General features: G+C 36.9%; 1 protein-coding gene across 2 annotated transcripts in view; it reads left to right on the forward strand.

The window, feature by feature from the left end:
* Positions 1-12,090, forward strand: part of RAB27A (RAB27A, member RAS oncogene family) — a 101,449-nt gene that overhangs the window by 43,660 nt on the left and 45,699 nt on the right. Inside the window, exon 2 of one of the 2 annotated variants that reach the window (XM_007479716.3) lies at positions 3,858-3,916. The exons of the other annotated variant lie outside the window; for it this stretch is intronic. The gene's annotated coding sequence lies outside the window, so the exon portion shown is untranslated. The remainder of the gene's footprint in view (positions 1-3,857; positions 3,917-12,090) is intronic. 2 annotated transcript variants of the gene reach the window in all.

Consider the following 12,090-nt stretch of genomic DNA (forward strand, 5'->3'; position numbering starts at 1 on the left):
TTGGCTTTTAGAGTCCTTTATAACTTGGCTCATTCCTGCCCTTCCAGTTTGTTTGTTTATTTATCATATTCTCTTCCATATAACTTACAATCTGGTGACCCTGACCTCCTTGCTGTTCCTTGCATAAGACTTTTATTCCATTTCCCAACTCTAGGCATTTTCACTAGCTGTCCCCCTTGCCTGGAATTCTCTGGCTCCTAATCTTTCTACCTTCTGACTTCCCTGGATTCTTTCAAACCTCTATGAAAATCCCACCTTCAGGAAAGTGCCTTTCCTGATTCTTCACACTTTCTTTCCCCCTTGCTAGTGTCTTCACTCTGAGATTATCTACAGTTTATCCTATATTCTATCCAGGAGATAAGAAGGAACATGTTGAGTTGGGTGGTGACATGGTCAGATCTGTGCTTAAGAAACATTCCTTTGGCAGCTGAGGATAGGATGGATTGAGGAGTGGAGAGGCTTAGAGCAGAGGGACCCTAAATAATGAAACTGTATTTCAGATCCTGCTTAGAGTTATTGTTTAAGTTATACTGAATTTCCTCATAGCACCCCATCCTGGACAAGGAGATGCCTTACACCAGTCACCTTAATTGGGCATAACGTAGGCTTGCCTGTATGAAAGCAACCTTCTCTGCCCACTCATGTCTGTTTTTTGGTGGGCAAAGGCACAGGGCAATGCCTTTCACATGGAGTCTGTCACAGGGTTTGGGGACAGATCTTTGTCTGAATAGAGAAGAATTCTGTACCACACATCCCATAAGACTATGAGGGTAGGGGTCTATACTTGTTAGGAGAAAGGAGTGACATAGGCAGACCCGGGCTTTAAGAATGGCAATCTTGTGGAAATGGAAGATAGTTTGTGAGGGGAGAAGCTAGATATGGAAAGAGCAATCAGGAGACTTTGTCCCAGAGGGAGGTGGTTCTGCCAAGGAGATCCTTCCTACACCAGAGGGTATTGCTATGTCTTTGTGTTATAAATGCTTTGATTTTTCGTTTCTTGGTTACCTCCAATTCTGTCATCTCCTGTGTCTCCTACAAGGCTTTGGGACATAGAACATCAAATGCCTTCTTTTATGCATATTGAAAAGTAATGGGGACAGCAAGGTGGCTCAGTGGATTGAGAGCCAGGTCTAGAGATGGAAGATCCTGTGTTTGAATCTGGCCTCAGACATTTCCAGGCTGTGTGACACCATTGCCTAGCCCTTACCCTTCTTCTGCCTTGGACCCAATACATAGTATTGATTCTAAGATGGAAGGTAAATTAAAAAAAAAAAGAAAAGCAGTGATAAAATTGTGAACCCTTAATCAGAGAGGTGTCCTTATGCAAGCTTCTTCCTAGAAAAGCCCTTTTCTGACTTCCCCCAGGGGGTAGTGCCACTGAATTCCCAGAAGTTACCTTGTGTTATTATTATTTTTAAAAAATTCTTACCTCCTACCTTAGTATCAATTCTATTGAATTCAGTTGAACCCAGGTCCTTCCTATTCTTGCGCTACCTAGCTGATCTGACTTTGTATTAATTTTTAAAGTCTATTGTACAAGTTGTATCCTAGTAGATCATTAGTCCCTTGAGGTCATGGACCGATTCTTTTGTCTCTGTATTTCTAGCACCTGGCACAGTGCTTGGCATACAGTGAGGGCTGTTGAATTGAACTGAAGGCTTGATCTTTGCCTTTTTCTACAGCTATCCAATGTTTGACTCTTTTCTGGAGACAAAGACAGGATGTTTGTTTATGTTTTGTTTTGATGCCAGAGAGTATCAAGTAGCTATCACTCCTAGAAATGAGATGTACCAAACAATTGAAGAGAGTAGGAATTCTTAATCTGGAGTCTGTGAATCTATTTTTAAAAATTTGGCAACTGTTTTTTTTAATATAATTGGTTTCCTTTGTAAGGTTATGTATTTTTATTTTATGCATTTAATAACATTATTCTGAGAAGGGGTCCATAGTCGTCACTAGACTGCCAAATGGGTTCCTGACATAAAAGAACCCCTGGCTGAAAATTGCTACCTAAGGGTACATTGAGGTGTCTGACATTTCTAAGCTTCCTTGCTGAGACACAGAGAGGCTTTCTTCCTATCCTAAAAGTGGGCCAGGCATCCTACCGGTCTGTGCCCAGACAGCTGAATAAGGTCACTCATTACCCCTGCTCCACCTGAGACGGTCATTTTGAAGAAACGGTGGGATTCACGACAACACTTTTGCCATTCTCCATCAGCAGGCAGCTCTTGCTCAGAGATTTCAATTTCACAAACAGTCTGTAGCCTGGGCCATCAGTGTCCCTACGGCAATGCTGAGAGTTTCTTAGCTAGGAGGAGAGGGGAGGGGAGGAGGACTGCCTTGTCTGTAGGGTTCTTGATATACCCTCCAATAGCATCTCTAGACTGAACTGATTTGGTCATGGTGGCCCAAGACAAGTCCCTTGCTAAGGGAACAGCATTCTCCCATGCCAGTGCAATTAAATGAGCAGCTTTTAATAGCATAATCATCAATTTAGAGCTAGAAGGGATCTTAGAGACGTTTTAGCCCAACTGCCTCATTTTATAGATGAAAATAAAGAGACTTAGAAAAGTTAAAGTGATTCTTTGTGACTAGAGTGTTGGACTCGGAGACAGGAAGACTTTAGTTCTAATGTGACCTTGGATTATTATTAGCTGTGTGATCCTGGGAAAGTCAATTAACCCTTCTCTGCCTCTGTTTCCACATCTATAAAATGGAGATGATAATAATACATGCTTCCCAAGATTGTTGTGAGGACCAAATTAGATAATACCTGTAAAATGTTTCATAAACTTTATAGCCTTATATAAATATTAGTTATTCATAATAATAAATACTAGTTGTAGTACTACTATTACTATTGGACCTAGGTAGCCAACTGGAGAGAGGCCTAGACCTTGAGTCAATAAAATATGAATTCAAATCTGGTCTCAGATATATTATTGGTATAACCCTGGGCAAGTTACTATAAACCTTAAAATTTCTTAGACTTATAAATGTTGGAAATTTCCCATAATTTCCAACATTTATAAGTCAAAGAAATTTTAAGGTTTACATTACCTTCCATATTCCTAAGTCTCCTCTTCTGAAAATGGGGATAATAATAAAAAAACAACTCTCAGGGTTGTTGAGAAGGCCAAAAGAGGTAATATTTGGAAAGAGCTTTGTAGACCTTAAGGTGCTGGGGAGAAGCTGGGTACCTCAGTGGATTGAGAGCGAGACCTAGAGATGGGAGATCCTGGTAACAAATGTGACCTCAGACACTTCCCAACTGTGTGACCCTGGGCAAGTCACTTGACCCCCATTGCCTAGCCTTTACCACTCTTCTGCCTTGGAACCAATATACAGTATTGATTCTAAGATAGAAGGTAAAGGTTAAAAAACAACAATCTAAAGTGCTCTATAAGTGTCAGCTATATTTGTGTACAAGGTGCTTTAGTTAGTAAGTGGTCTGGCTGGGATTTGAACCTTGATCTGCCTTCTCTAAGCCCAGCCACATTTTCACTTCAGAACACTGTCTATAAAACAAGATCAATACATGCCAGCATGTGTGTAGATCATTTCAGGCACACTTACCACTGCTATGGGATACTAGGAAGCTCAAGAGCTTGGTTAACCGCTGGGATTGCCTCTAGAAGTGAGAGAAGCAATCTGCCCCCATCTACCACCACCATCACCACCACCTAAAAGGGAGGAGAATGGAGACAGCAAAGTATAGACCAGTGAACTTGACTTCAATCCTGGCAGAATTCTAGTTACAACCTTCAATGGCTAGAGAACATTTAGGAAAGAAAATCTTAATGACTTCATCAAGGATAGGTCACATCAGACTAACCTTATTTGTTTTTTCTTGACAGGTTTTTACTTAACAGTTAGACGGACCCATATCAAGTATTTTTTTTTTTTTGCACCTGGGGTAAGTTTTACAACCTCTCCCTGTCTCCTGGGTTTTCAAAAAATGAAACCTGAACCAGATTTACATAACCAATCAAAATTGGGGAAAGAGGAGGAAGACCTCTAAGAGATCCTAGAATGTAGAGATGCCACTGGTGGTGATGGTGGTAGTGGAGGGGTGGGGTTTGCTTTCATTTCTGGTATGGATGGAGTAGAGAGGAAGGGGAGATTTAATTATTTTTAAGTTCTGAAGTTGTTTAAGTGCTGACAGCATCTTCTCAATTTCAGTGCCCTTAGGGCAAGGTCTCAATCACAGTATCCTAGATAGGAATCTCCTGGTTGATCAGGGGAATGCAATAGATATAATTCATCTAGAACTTGGCAAAGCATTTAAAAATGCTTTTCTTGTGGAAAACATCATCAAGCTGATAATGCAATTACATAGATTTGGAACTAGTTGAATAGCAAGAACCAAAGAATCGTAATTAATAGTTGGATGCTGTTTTAGAAGAGGGTTTCTTGTAGAGTGTTCCAGGATCTTTTGTGGTTTTAACATTTTAATCATTAATCATCCAAATAGGATAAAGGCAGAAATGACATGCTTGCAAATTTTTCAAATTAATCAAACTTGGGTGGGAAAGTTAATACCCTAAAAGGGAGTATTATAATAAATATAACACATTTATATATGAATATATAAATATAAACATTAAAATATCTTTATAGGCAAGACATGAGGCCAAACCTAATATGAATATTAATTTTAATGGGGAAAATATAAAGTTATATAGCTGGATTTTAAAAAAATCACCTTTGGGAGCATCTAGGTGGCTCAATGGATAGAGAGGTAGACCTGTAGATAGATGGGAGATCCTGAGTTCCAATTTGACCTCAGATACTTCCTGGTTGTGTGACCCAGGGCAACTACTTCACCCCAATTAGCTAACTCTTATCACACTTCTGTCTTGGAACCAGTATGTCTAAGACAAAAGGTAAGGGTTTAAAAGAGAATATCACCTTCACAAAATAAAAGATAAGGAAGGCATGACTAGAAGAATTTTATCTTTAAAAAGATCTGGATTTTAGGATACTGTGGCTCATTGGACCTGGAGTCAGGAAGACCTGAGTTGAAATCCAACTTCAGATAATTACTAGCTATGTGACCTTGGGCAAGTCACTTTTTACTTTTCACTTATCCTCTTTACTTCAATTTCTTCAACTGTTAGATAGTGATACTAATAGCATTTACTTTCCAGAGTTGTTGTGAGGAACAAACGACATAAGAATTATAAAGTGCTTAGCATAATGCCTGGTATAGAATAGGCACTATATGAATGCTGCTGCTGTTGCTGCTGTTGCTGCTGCTGCTGTTGCTGCTGCTGCTGTTGCTGCTGTTGCTGCTGCTGCTACTGCTACTGCTACTGCTGCTACTGTTGCTACTGCTACTACTACTACTACTACTATTATTACTACTACCACTTCTCCTCCTCCTCCTATAACCACCACCACCACTACTATTACTGTTATCATCTAACATATCAAAAGTATATTGCAAATCTTAAAGCACTAAATAAGTATTATTGTATTATTTTAAATGGAATATGAGTTAACAATGTGATATAGCCATATGGGATCTTTTTTGAAACCCTTCCCTTTCATCTTAGAATCAGTACTGTGTATTGATTCTAAGGCAGAAGAGTGGTAAAGGCTAGGCAATGGGGGTTAAGTGACTTGCCCTGGGTCACACAGCTGAGAAGTGTCTGAGGCCAGATTTGAAGGCTTATGGGATCTTAGAATGCATTGAGAAAGACATATATATATATATATATATATAATATATATATATATATTAAATATATAGTAAGGATAATTTTAGTGTTGTGACAAATCTAAATTAATTTTGGTCGCCAGAGGCAATCCCAAATAAAATACCCAAGTCAGCTGGAAATTTATGGTGATTTTAATTAATATAGAGGAAAGGAATTAAAGAGAAGAGAGAGAAGGAGGGTATAGGATTTCTTCTGCCTGGCCTGTGCCAGGGGAAGTTCAAAGACCTCCACAACGAGGTCTCTGAAGAAGATTAGAGGCTTTCTAAGAGGATAATGTTTGGAAGGTAAAGGAGAAAAGAATCAGCCTAAACTCCAAGAGAGCTCAGTTAAGATGTCTCACCTGAATTAGGCTACTCAGCTTCTCCCAATATAGTATCAAGGAAAACTCACCACCAAACCAGACAATAGCTGCTGCCAAGCCAAGATGCCAGAACGCCTAGCATGCTGCCAGCCAGAGCCAGCTCTCCACAGAAAGAGACCGGAGAGAGGAAGTGACGCGAAATATATAGACATTTTAATATCACTTTCCTGTGTCTCATATATACCAATGGTAGCTTAAGCTTGACTTAGGACAGCCCAGGGGTCTGTCAGTTATTTCTGATTTGTCATTTGCTAGCACATGTCTGTCACAGGCCATCCTCCTAAATACTTAATCCTTAATCCTTAAGTAGGGGTGTAGACATTCCTGTTTTTGTTAGACTAAGTAGGGTGGAGTAATCTAAAGTTCAATATATATATATATATATATATATATATATATGTATGTATGTATGTATGTATGTATGTATATAGACTAGATGGCCTTGGAAGGCAAGGATTCTTCCTCACTGGCCAGCTTTGAGTACAGGCTGGTTTTGACTACTAGTCTAATATATTGTTGAGAGGATACTAATTTGAGGATTGGTTAGACTAAGTTAACTCTCAAATTCCTCCTAATTCTAAGGTTCTGAGGTTCTGTAAATCAATGTGATTCCCATAAAAATCTAGTACCAGTAAATAATGTAGATATTATTAATTTTATAGATGAGAAAACTAAGGCTTAGGGAGATGATCCCATAGATAATCAGTGCCCATACTGGGTATTTATATATGCCAGGGGACATTAGGGTGGAATGGTAGTTTTTGGCCTTCTTCTGTACCTTTCTTTTGTGTGCCTTACTTCATGGAAAAGAGATAATTCCAAATCATTTTGTAACAAGAAAGGGTAGACTTGTTGTTCCCTACCAGGTTATTACTGTTATTCAATACATCACTGACCTCATTCTTTCTATTTCTTTATCAAGTATTCATTTTACTTTTCCTTATAATTATAGGTGGAGATACACTTACTTTTTCTAAAATAGTTGATTTTATCTGGACCAGTGGGAAAGGATGTCTGACAAAAATTCATAGATTAAGAAACAGTGATTGCTGGGAAAATGGATTTAGAATCTTCAGGGAGTTTTGTAAAAGAAGACATCCTTTTCCAATCTAGGAAGATCTTTGTTTTTCTTGAAACTCTCAAAGGACATTGTTCTTTCCTTCATTCCACTTAGTTTTCTGGTAGAGTTGTTTTTTTTATTGAATTCTTTATATTTTCTTCTCAGAAGACAGTAGTAACAGCAGTCAGTTTTTACATGTCTTACTTTTTAGCACTTTTATTTTTGATGTTTAAAAAACAATATCATGTTCACTTCTTAATACTCCCTTAAGAGATGGTTCCTGTGTAATAAAGTTCAGTTAGGGAAAACATATGGAAAAGTGCTTTGTAAACTTTATATTTAATTTATGATTTATTCTCTACCTTTGTAGACTTTATATTTTTTGTAAACTTTCTAATTAATTTATGATTTATTCTCTACCAATAGAATATCACCTCTCCCTCCTGAAAGGAGGGGCATAGGTTTGATTATCGAATCTCTAGAATCAAGAAGGGTCATTGCACTGATCTAAAATCTGAGGCCTTTAAATATTTTTAATACTTAATAATATTTATATTATTGGGACTATTGGGTATTTCACTGTTTTAATTCTGCTTATTTTATTCTACATCAGTTCATATAAGGCAATAAATTTTCTGAATTTTTCCTGTTCTTTTCTTTAAGAACAAAACAAAACAAAACAACAACAAAAAACCCAAACCCTTACCTTCTGTCTTAGAGTTGATATTAAGTATTGGTTCCAATACTCGGAACCAATTGGTTACCAATAATTGGTAAGGGCTAGGCAATTAAGGTTTGTCTAGAGTCAAACTGCTAGAAAGTATCTAAGATCACATTTGAAACCAGATTCTTCCTAACACAGGCCTGGCACTCTATCTAAAGTGCTATTTGCCTGCCCTTTCATGTGTGTTTCTTAAGAAGAAATAATATTTAATTACATTAATATGCCACAGTTTTTTAAATCTTTCCTCCAGGTAATGGACTTCCACTTTGTTTCCAGTTTTTTTTTTTTGAGGTATTATTTTCACATTGTTTGGGGGGAATTTGGGACAGAATTGGGCTTACCTGTCTTTGTTCTACCATCTTGGCTCCAGTTTTTTACTACCAGGAAAAGTGCTGTTATAAATATTTTGGCCTAGGAGGGACTTTTCTTTTTGTCTCTGATTGCTTTGGTGTGTATGCCCAGTATTCTCTAGCCTTATATTTTTAAGAGTCCAATGTTTTGTTATAAAAAATCTACTTGAGGTCATAAGCTGCTCATCTAATTAGAGTAATATGTAGCTCCTTATTGACTCTGATTTATCACCTGTTTTCATGTTGCTAATATTGTCAATCAGTTAACAAGGCACAGTAACTTTGGTGGCAGCCTCCTCTGCTTCTCTAGGATTTTAACATATTTTTCAGTGGATAAACTCCTGGAATACCAGAGTGTTCTTTCTTGTTTCAGTGCTCTGGCAAAATACTAGCTGAATTTCTGTCATGGAGTGTGATTCCTCTCCTACATTTGTGCTAGGGCCAAGACTGTTAATAGTGCTTTGAGGATTCTTCCTTGCAAATATTCGTACTTCAAAAAGAGACTTGCTAAGGGACCATCTGGGTAAAATGGTGTTATAGTTTTAGTAGGGAAAAAAATCCCTTTTCACTATTATGTATTTTCTAGTATTGAGCTTTCAGAACTTGGCTGTTTCTCCCCTGATCTTCAAGGGGACTGTTTTGTCTACAAAGTAATTAAGAGATTCCTGTCTGTTTGTCTCTCTCTCTTATATGTATATGTATATATATATATACATATATATATGTATATATATATGCACACACACACACCTTTCTTCTATATATACATCTTTTGTTTGCACATCAGATGAAATTTCCAAATCTATTTCTTTCCCCTTCCTTACCCAGTTATCCCCTAGAACAAAGACTTTAAAAGGAAAAAAAGAAATTCAGCCAAAACAACCAACACATCATCCGTGTCTGAAAGTATAATATGCTGAATATTTCATATCCATAGTTTCACATCTCTTCTGCTCTTGTCTAGGGCTGATTTCTGTCATTATATTTATTAAATAAGTAGCCAGGTGGTACAAAGGGTAGAGTGTCAGATCTTAGGTCAGGAAGATCTGAATTCAAATTTTGTTTCCTATACTTTGTAACCATGAGATCCTGGGCAAGTCATTTAACTTTTGTCTCTTTTATTTTCCTCATTTGTAATAGTCTCACTTACCTTCTCATTTACCTTACTCACTACTCACTTACCTTCCAGGGTAGTTGTGAGGATAAAATGAAATAATATTTGGAAGTGTTTTGCAAACCTTAAAAGACTAATTAAAACTAGCTGCTCTTATTAACATTCAATTTTTATCTTATATATTTATTCATAAATATGTTTATATAGCATAAAAATAAATGGCGATGGCAAGGCACATAAAAATATAGATGGAAAACTATGCCAATACTGGTTCAAAATTATTTTGATACTTTTGATAGATGTAATCAAAAGTATCTTCAGTGGTGAAGTGAAGCTCAAATGTGAACTTCCCTTCAGGGCCAGGTGCAAGGATGCTAAAGAGACTCTTATTATAAAAATAAAATATTTATTGAAATATATAAGAATAATAAAGGATTTCTAATTCTAAGGGATTCTAAATCCACCCAAATAAACTCCCTGATTCTTCAAGGAACCACTTCTGTGTTTCATAGGCTACTCTACTCCTCCCTGATCTGATTAACTCAAATTTAAACTAGCTAAATAAAACTACCACTATTATCCTTATAATTCTTAACTTTGCCTTAAAATTATAAAATAGTAAAGGCTAGCTGGTTGAGTCTCAACAAGAATCAAGTTAGGATTCTGAGCCTTACCAGACTCAGAGTCCAAACTAAAGACCAGGTTTTTCTTTGTTTTTCTCAGAGTTAAATCAATCTATAAATTCCTCAATAGAGAGTCAATAGTGTTTCCCAAGTTGGGAAAGGAAAACACTGAGCAAAGATGTTGCCTCTGTCAGCCCTGAGAGAAAGTCTCGGAGTGTGTGTCTCTGTCAATTACCAGAGCCCAACTCCCAACTGCCAGAGGACACAGAAAAATGGTTATAACTGTCAACACCTGAAATCAATATGCTCTCTTCTCCTATGCTTCAAACTCCAATCCTTTCTCTAGCCAGCACTCTACTTTTTATCCCCAAACTATTAAAATAATACTTATTTTCTAATATCATCCTTACAATACAAAATAAATATTTTATTTTATATATTTTTATTCATATGTGCATATGTACACATATATTTTAAACCTTTACTTTCTGTGTTAGTATTAGTTCTAAGACAGAAGAGGATAAAGGTTAGGCAATTGGGGCTAAGTGACTTATCCAGGGTCATGCAGATAGGAAGTGTCTGAGGCCAGATTTGAATCCATTTCCTCCCAACTCCAGGCCTATACTATATTCACTCTACTGCCTAGCTGCCCCTTCCATTTACATTTTTGTATTGTATAAATTGTTTTCCTGGATTAAGAGTTTCTCTTAAATATTTTATTCCTCTGTCTTAAAAAATACAAATTAAATAAATATAGGCCCCAAATAAAAAATAAACCATATATTTCTGTGGGAAAAACTATGAGACAGCACATCTTCCTTTTAAAATTGTAGAGCATGTAAAACATATTAAAAAGTTTGTGTGTTTGCTTAAAAAATCTGTTCTATAAAATACACATTAAGTGTTGAATTATTCACAAGAGGCTTGACTTCATTAAAATACTTTGATGGGGCAGGTAGATAACTCAGTGCATAGAGAGTCAGGCCTGAAGATGAGAAGACCTGATTTCAAATCAGGTTTTAGACACTCCCTAGTTGTGTGACCCTGAGCAAGTGACTTAACCCCAATTGCCTAGTACTTACTGCTCTTCTGCCTTGGAACCAATACTTAGTATTGATTCTAAGACATAAGGTAAGGGTTTTAAAAAATAAAATAAAACAAAATAAAATAAAATACTTTGACAGATCATGATCCTTTTGATATGAGATATTCTATCTACATCCTTATCTCCCTACTCAACTTTTATGAATTTTTTAAATTATAAATCCTCTATCTGGCTCCATGTAACATCTTGGGAGGCTTCCCAATTGTCTTGAAATTAGATGGCTATCAATCAAGCATTTGAACTGTCTGTGAATTATCCTTCACTCTTGCAGTAGACTGACCCACTTTGTTTTCAAGTCCTGTAACTTTCTGATAACATTTGTGATACTACTTAACTTTCCCAATTCTTGGTTTCCAATAGGTTGTGGCCTGCTCACACTTATCATATGCTACTTCATAGCCCTTTGGGTGACTTTTAACTCTTTTTAGATTGCAGTATTCTATGACTTCCAATCTTCTTGCATTAGCAGAAGAATATCAAAAGATTATCGGTGTTAAGATCTGAGTATTTGTCAAAAAGGGAAATGTGGCATTTTCCCAAAAATGAATCAGATTGTTTTCTTCCTCTTCAATTATGAATTTAGTTCATTATATTTGTGCAATGTCTTTTTAATCAAAATACATGCACCCCATCTTTTTTTCACCTGAATCTACTTCTTTGGGACTTCTTTGGATTCTCTGCATGTCCTTAGAAATTCATCATTGGGAAAACCTCATCATCCCACAAGTTTCCATCAGCTTGGTACTATACTTCAGTACCACACTGTGTTCCCTTGATTAGAACATAGAGCCATCACCTCTAAACCTCCATTTAAGGAAGGAGTTTAGTTCAAAATATCTCCATTTCCGCTCACTTGGCTGCACTGCTTTGATACTTTGCTTTTCTAATATCTCCCTCCCAAACTCTGGTACCTTCTCTGCACCCCCCCCTTCCTAACCACCCCCCCCTGCCTTAGCTTTAATTTCCTTTTATGTATTGTCTTCCCTCTTTACACTGTACACTCCTTGAAAGCAGAGAATGTTCGTTCTTT

Source organism: Monodelphis domestica, chromosome 1 (assembly GCF_027887165.1).
Source record: "Monodelphis domestica isolate mMonDom1 chromosome 1, mMonDom1.pri, whole genome shotgun sequence".
Lineage (NCBI taxonomy): Eukaryota > Metazoa > Chordata > Mammalia > Didelphimorphia > Didelphidae > Monodelphis > Monodelphis domestica.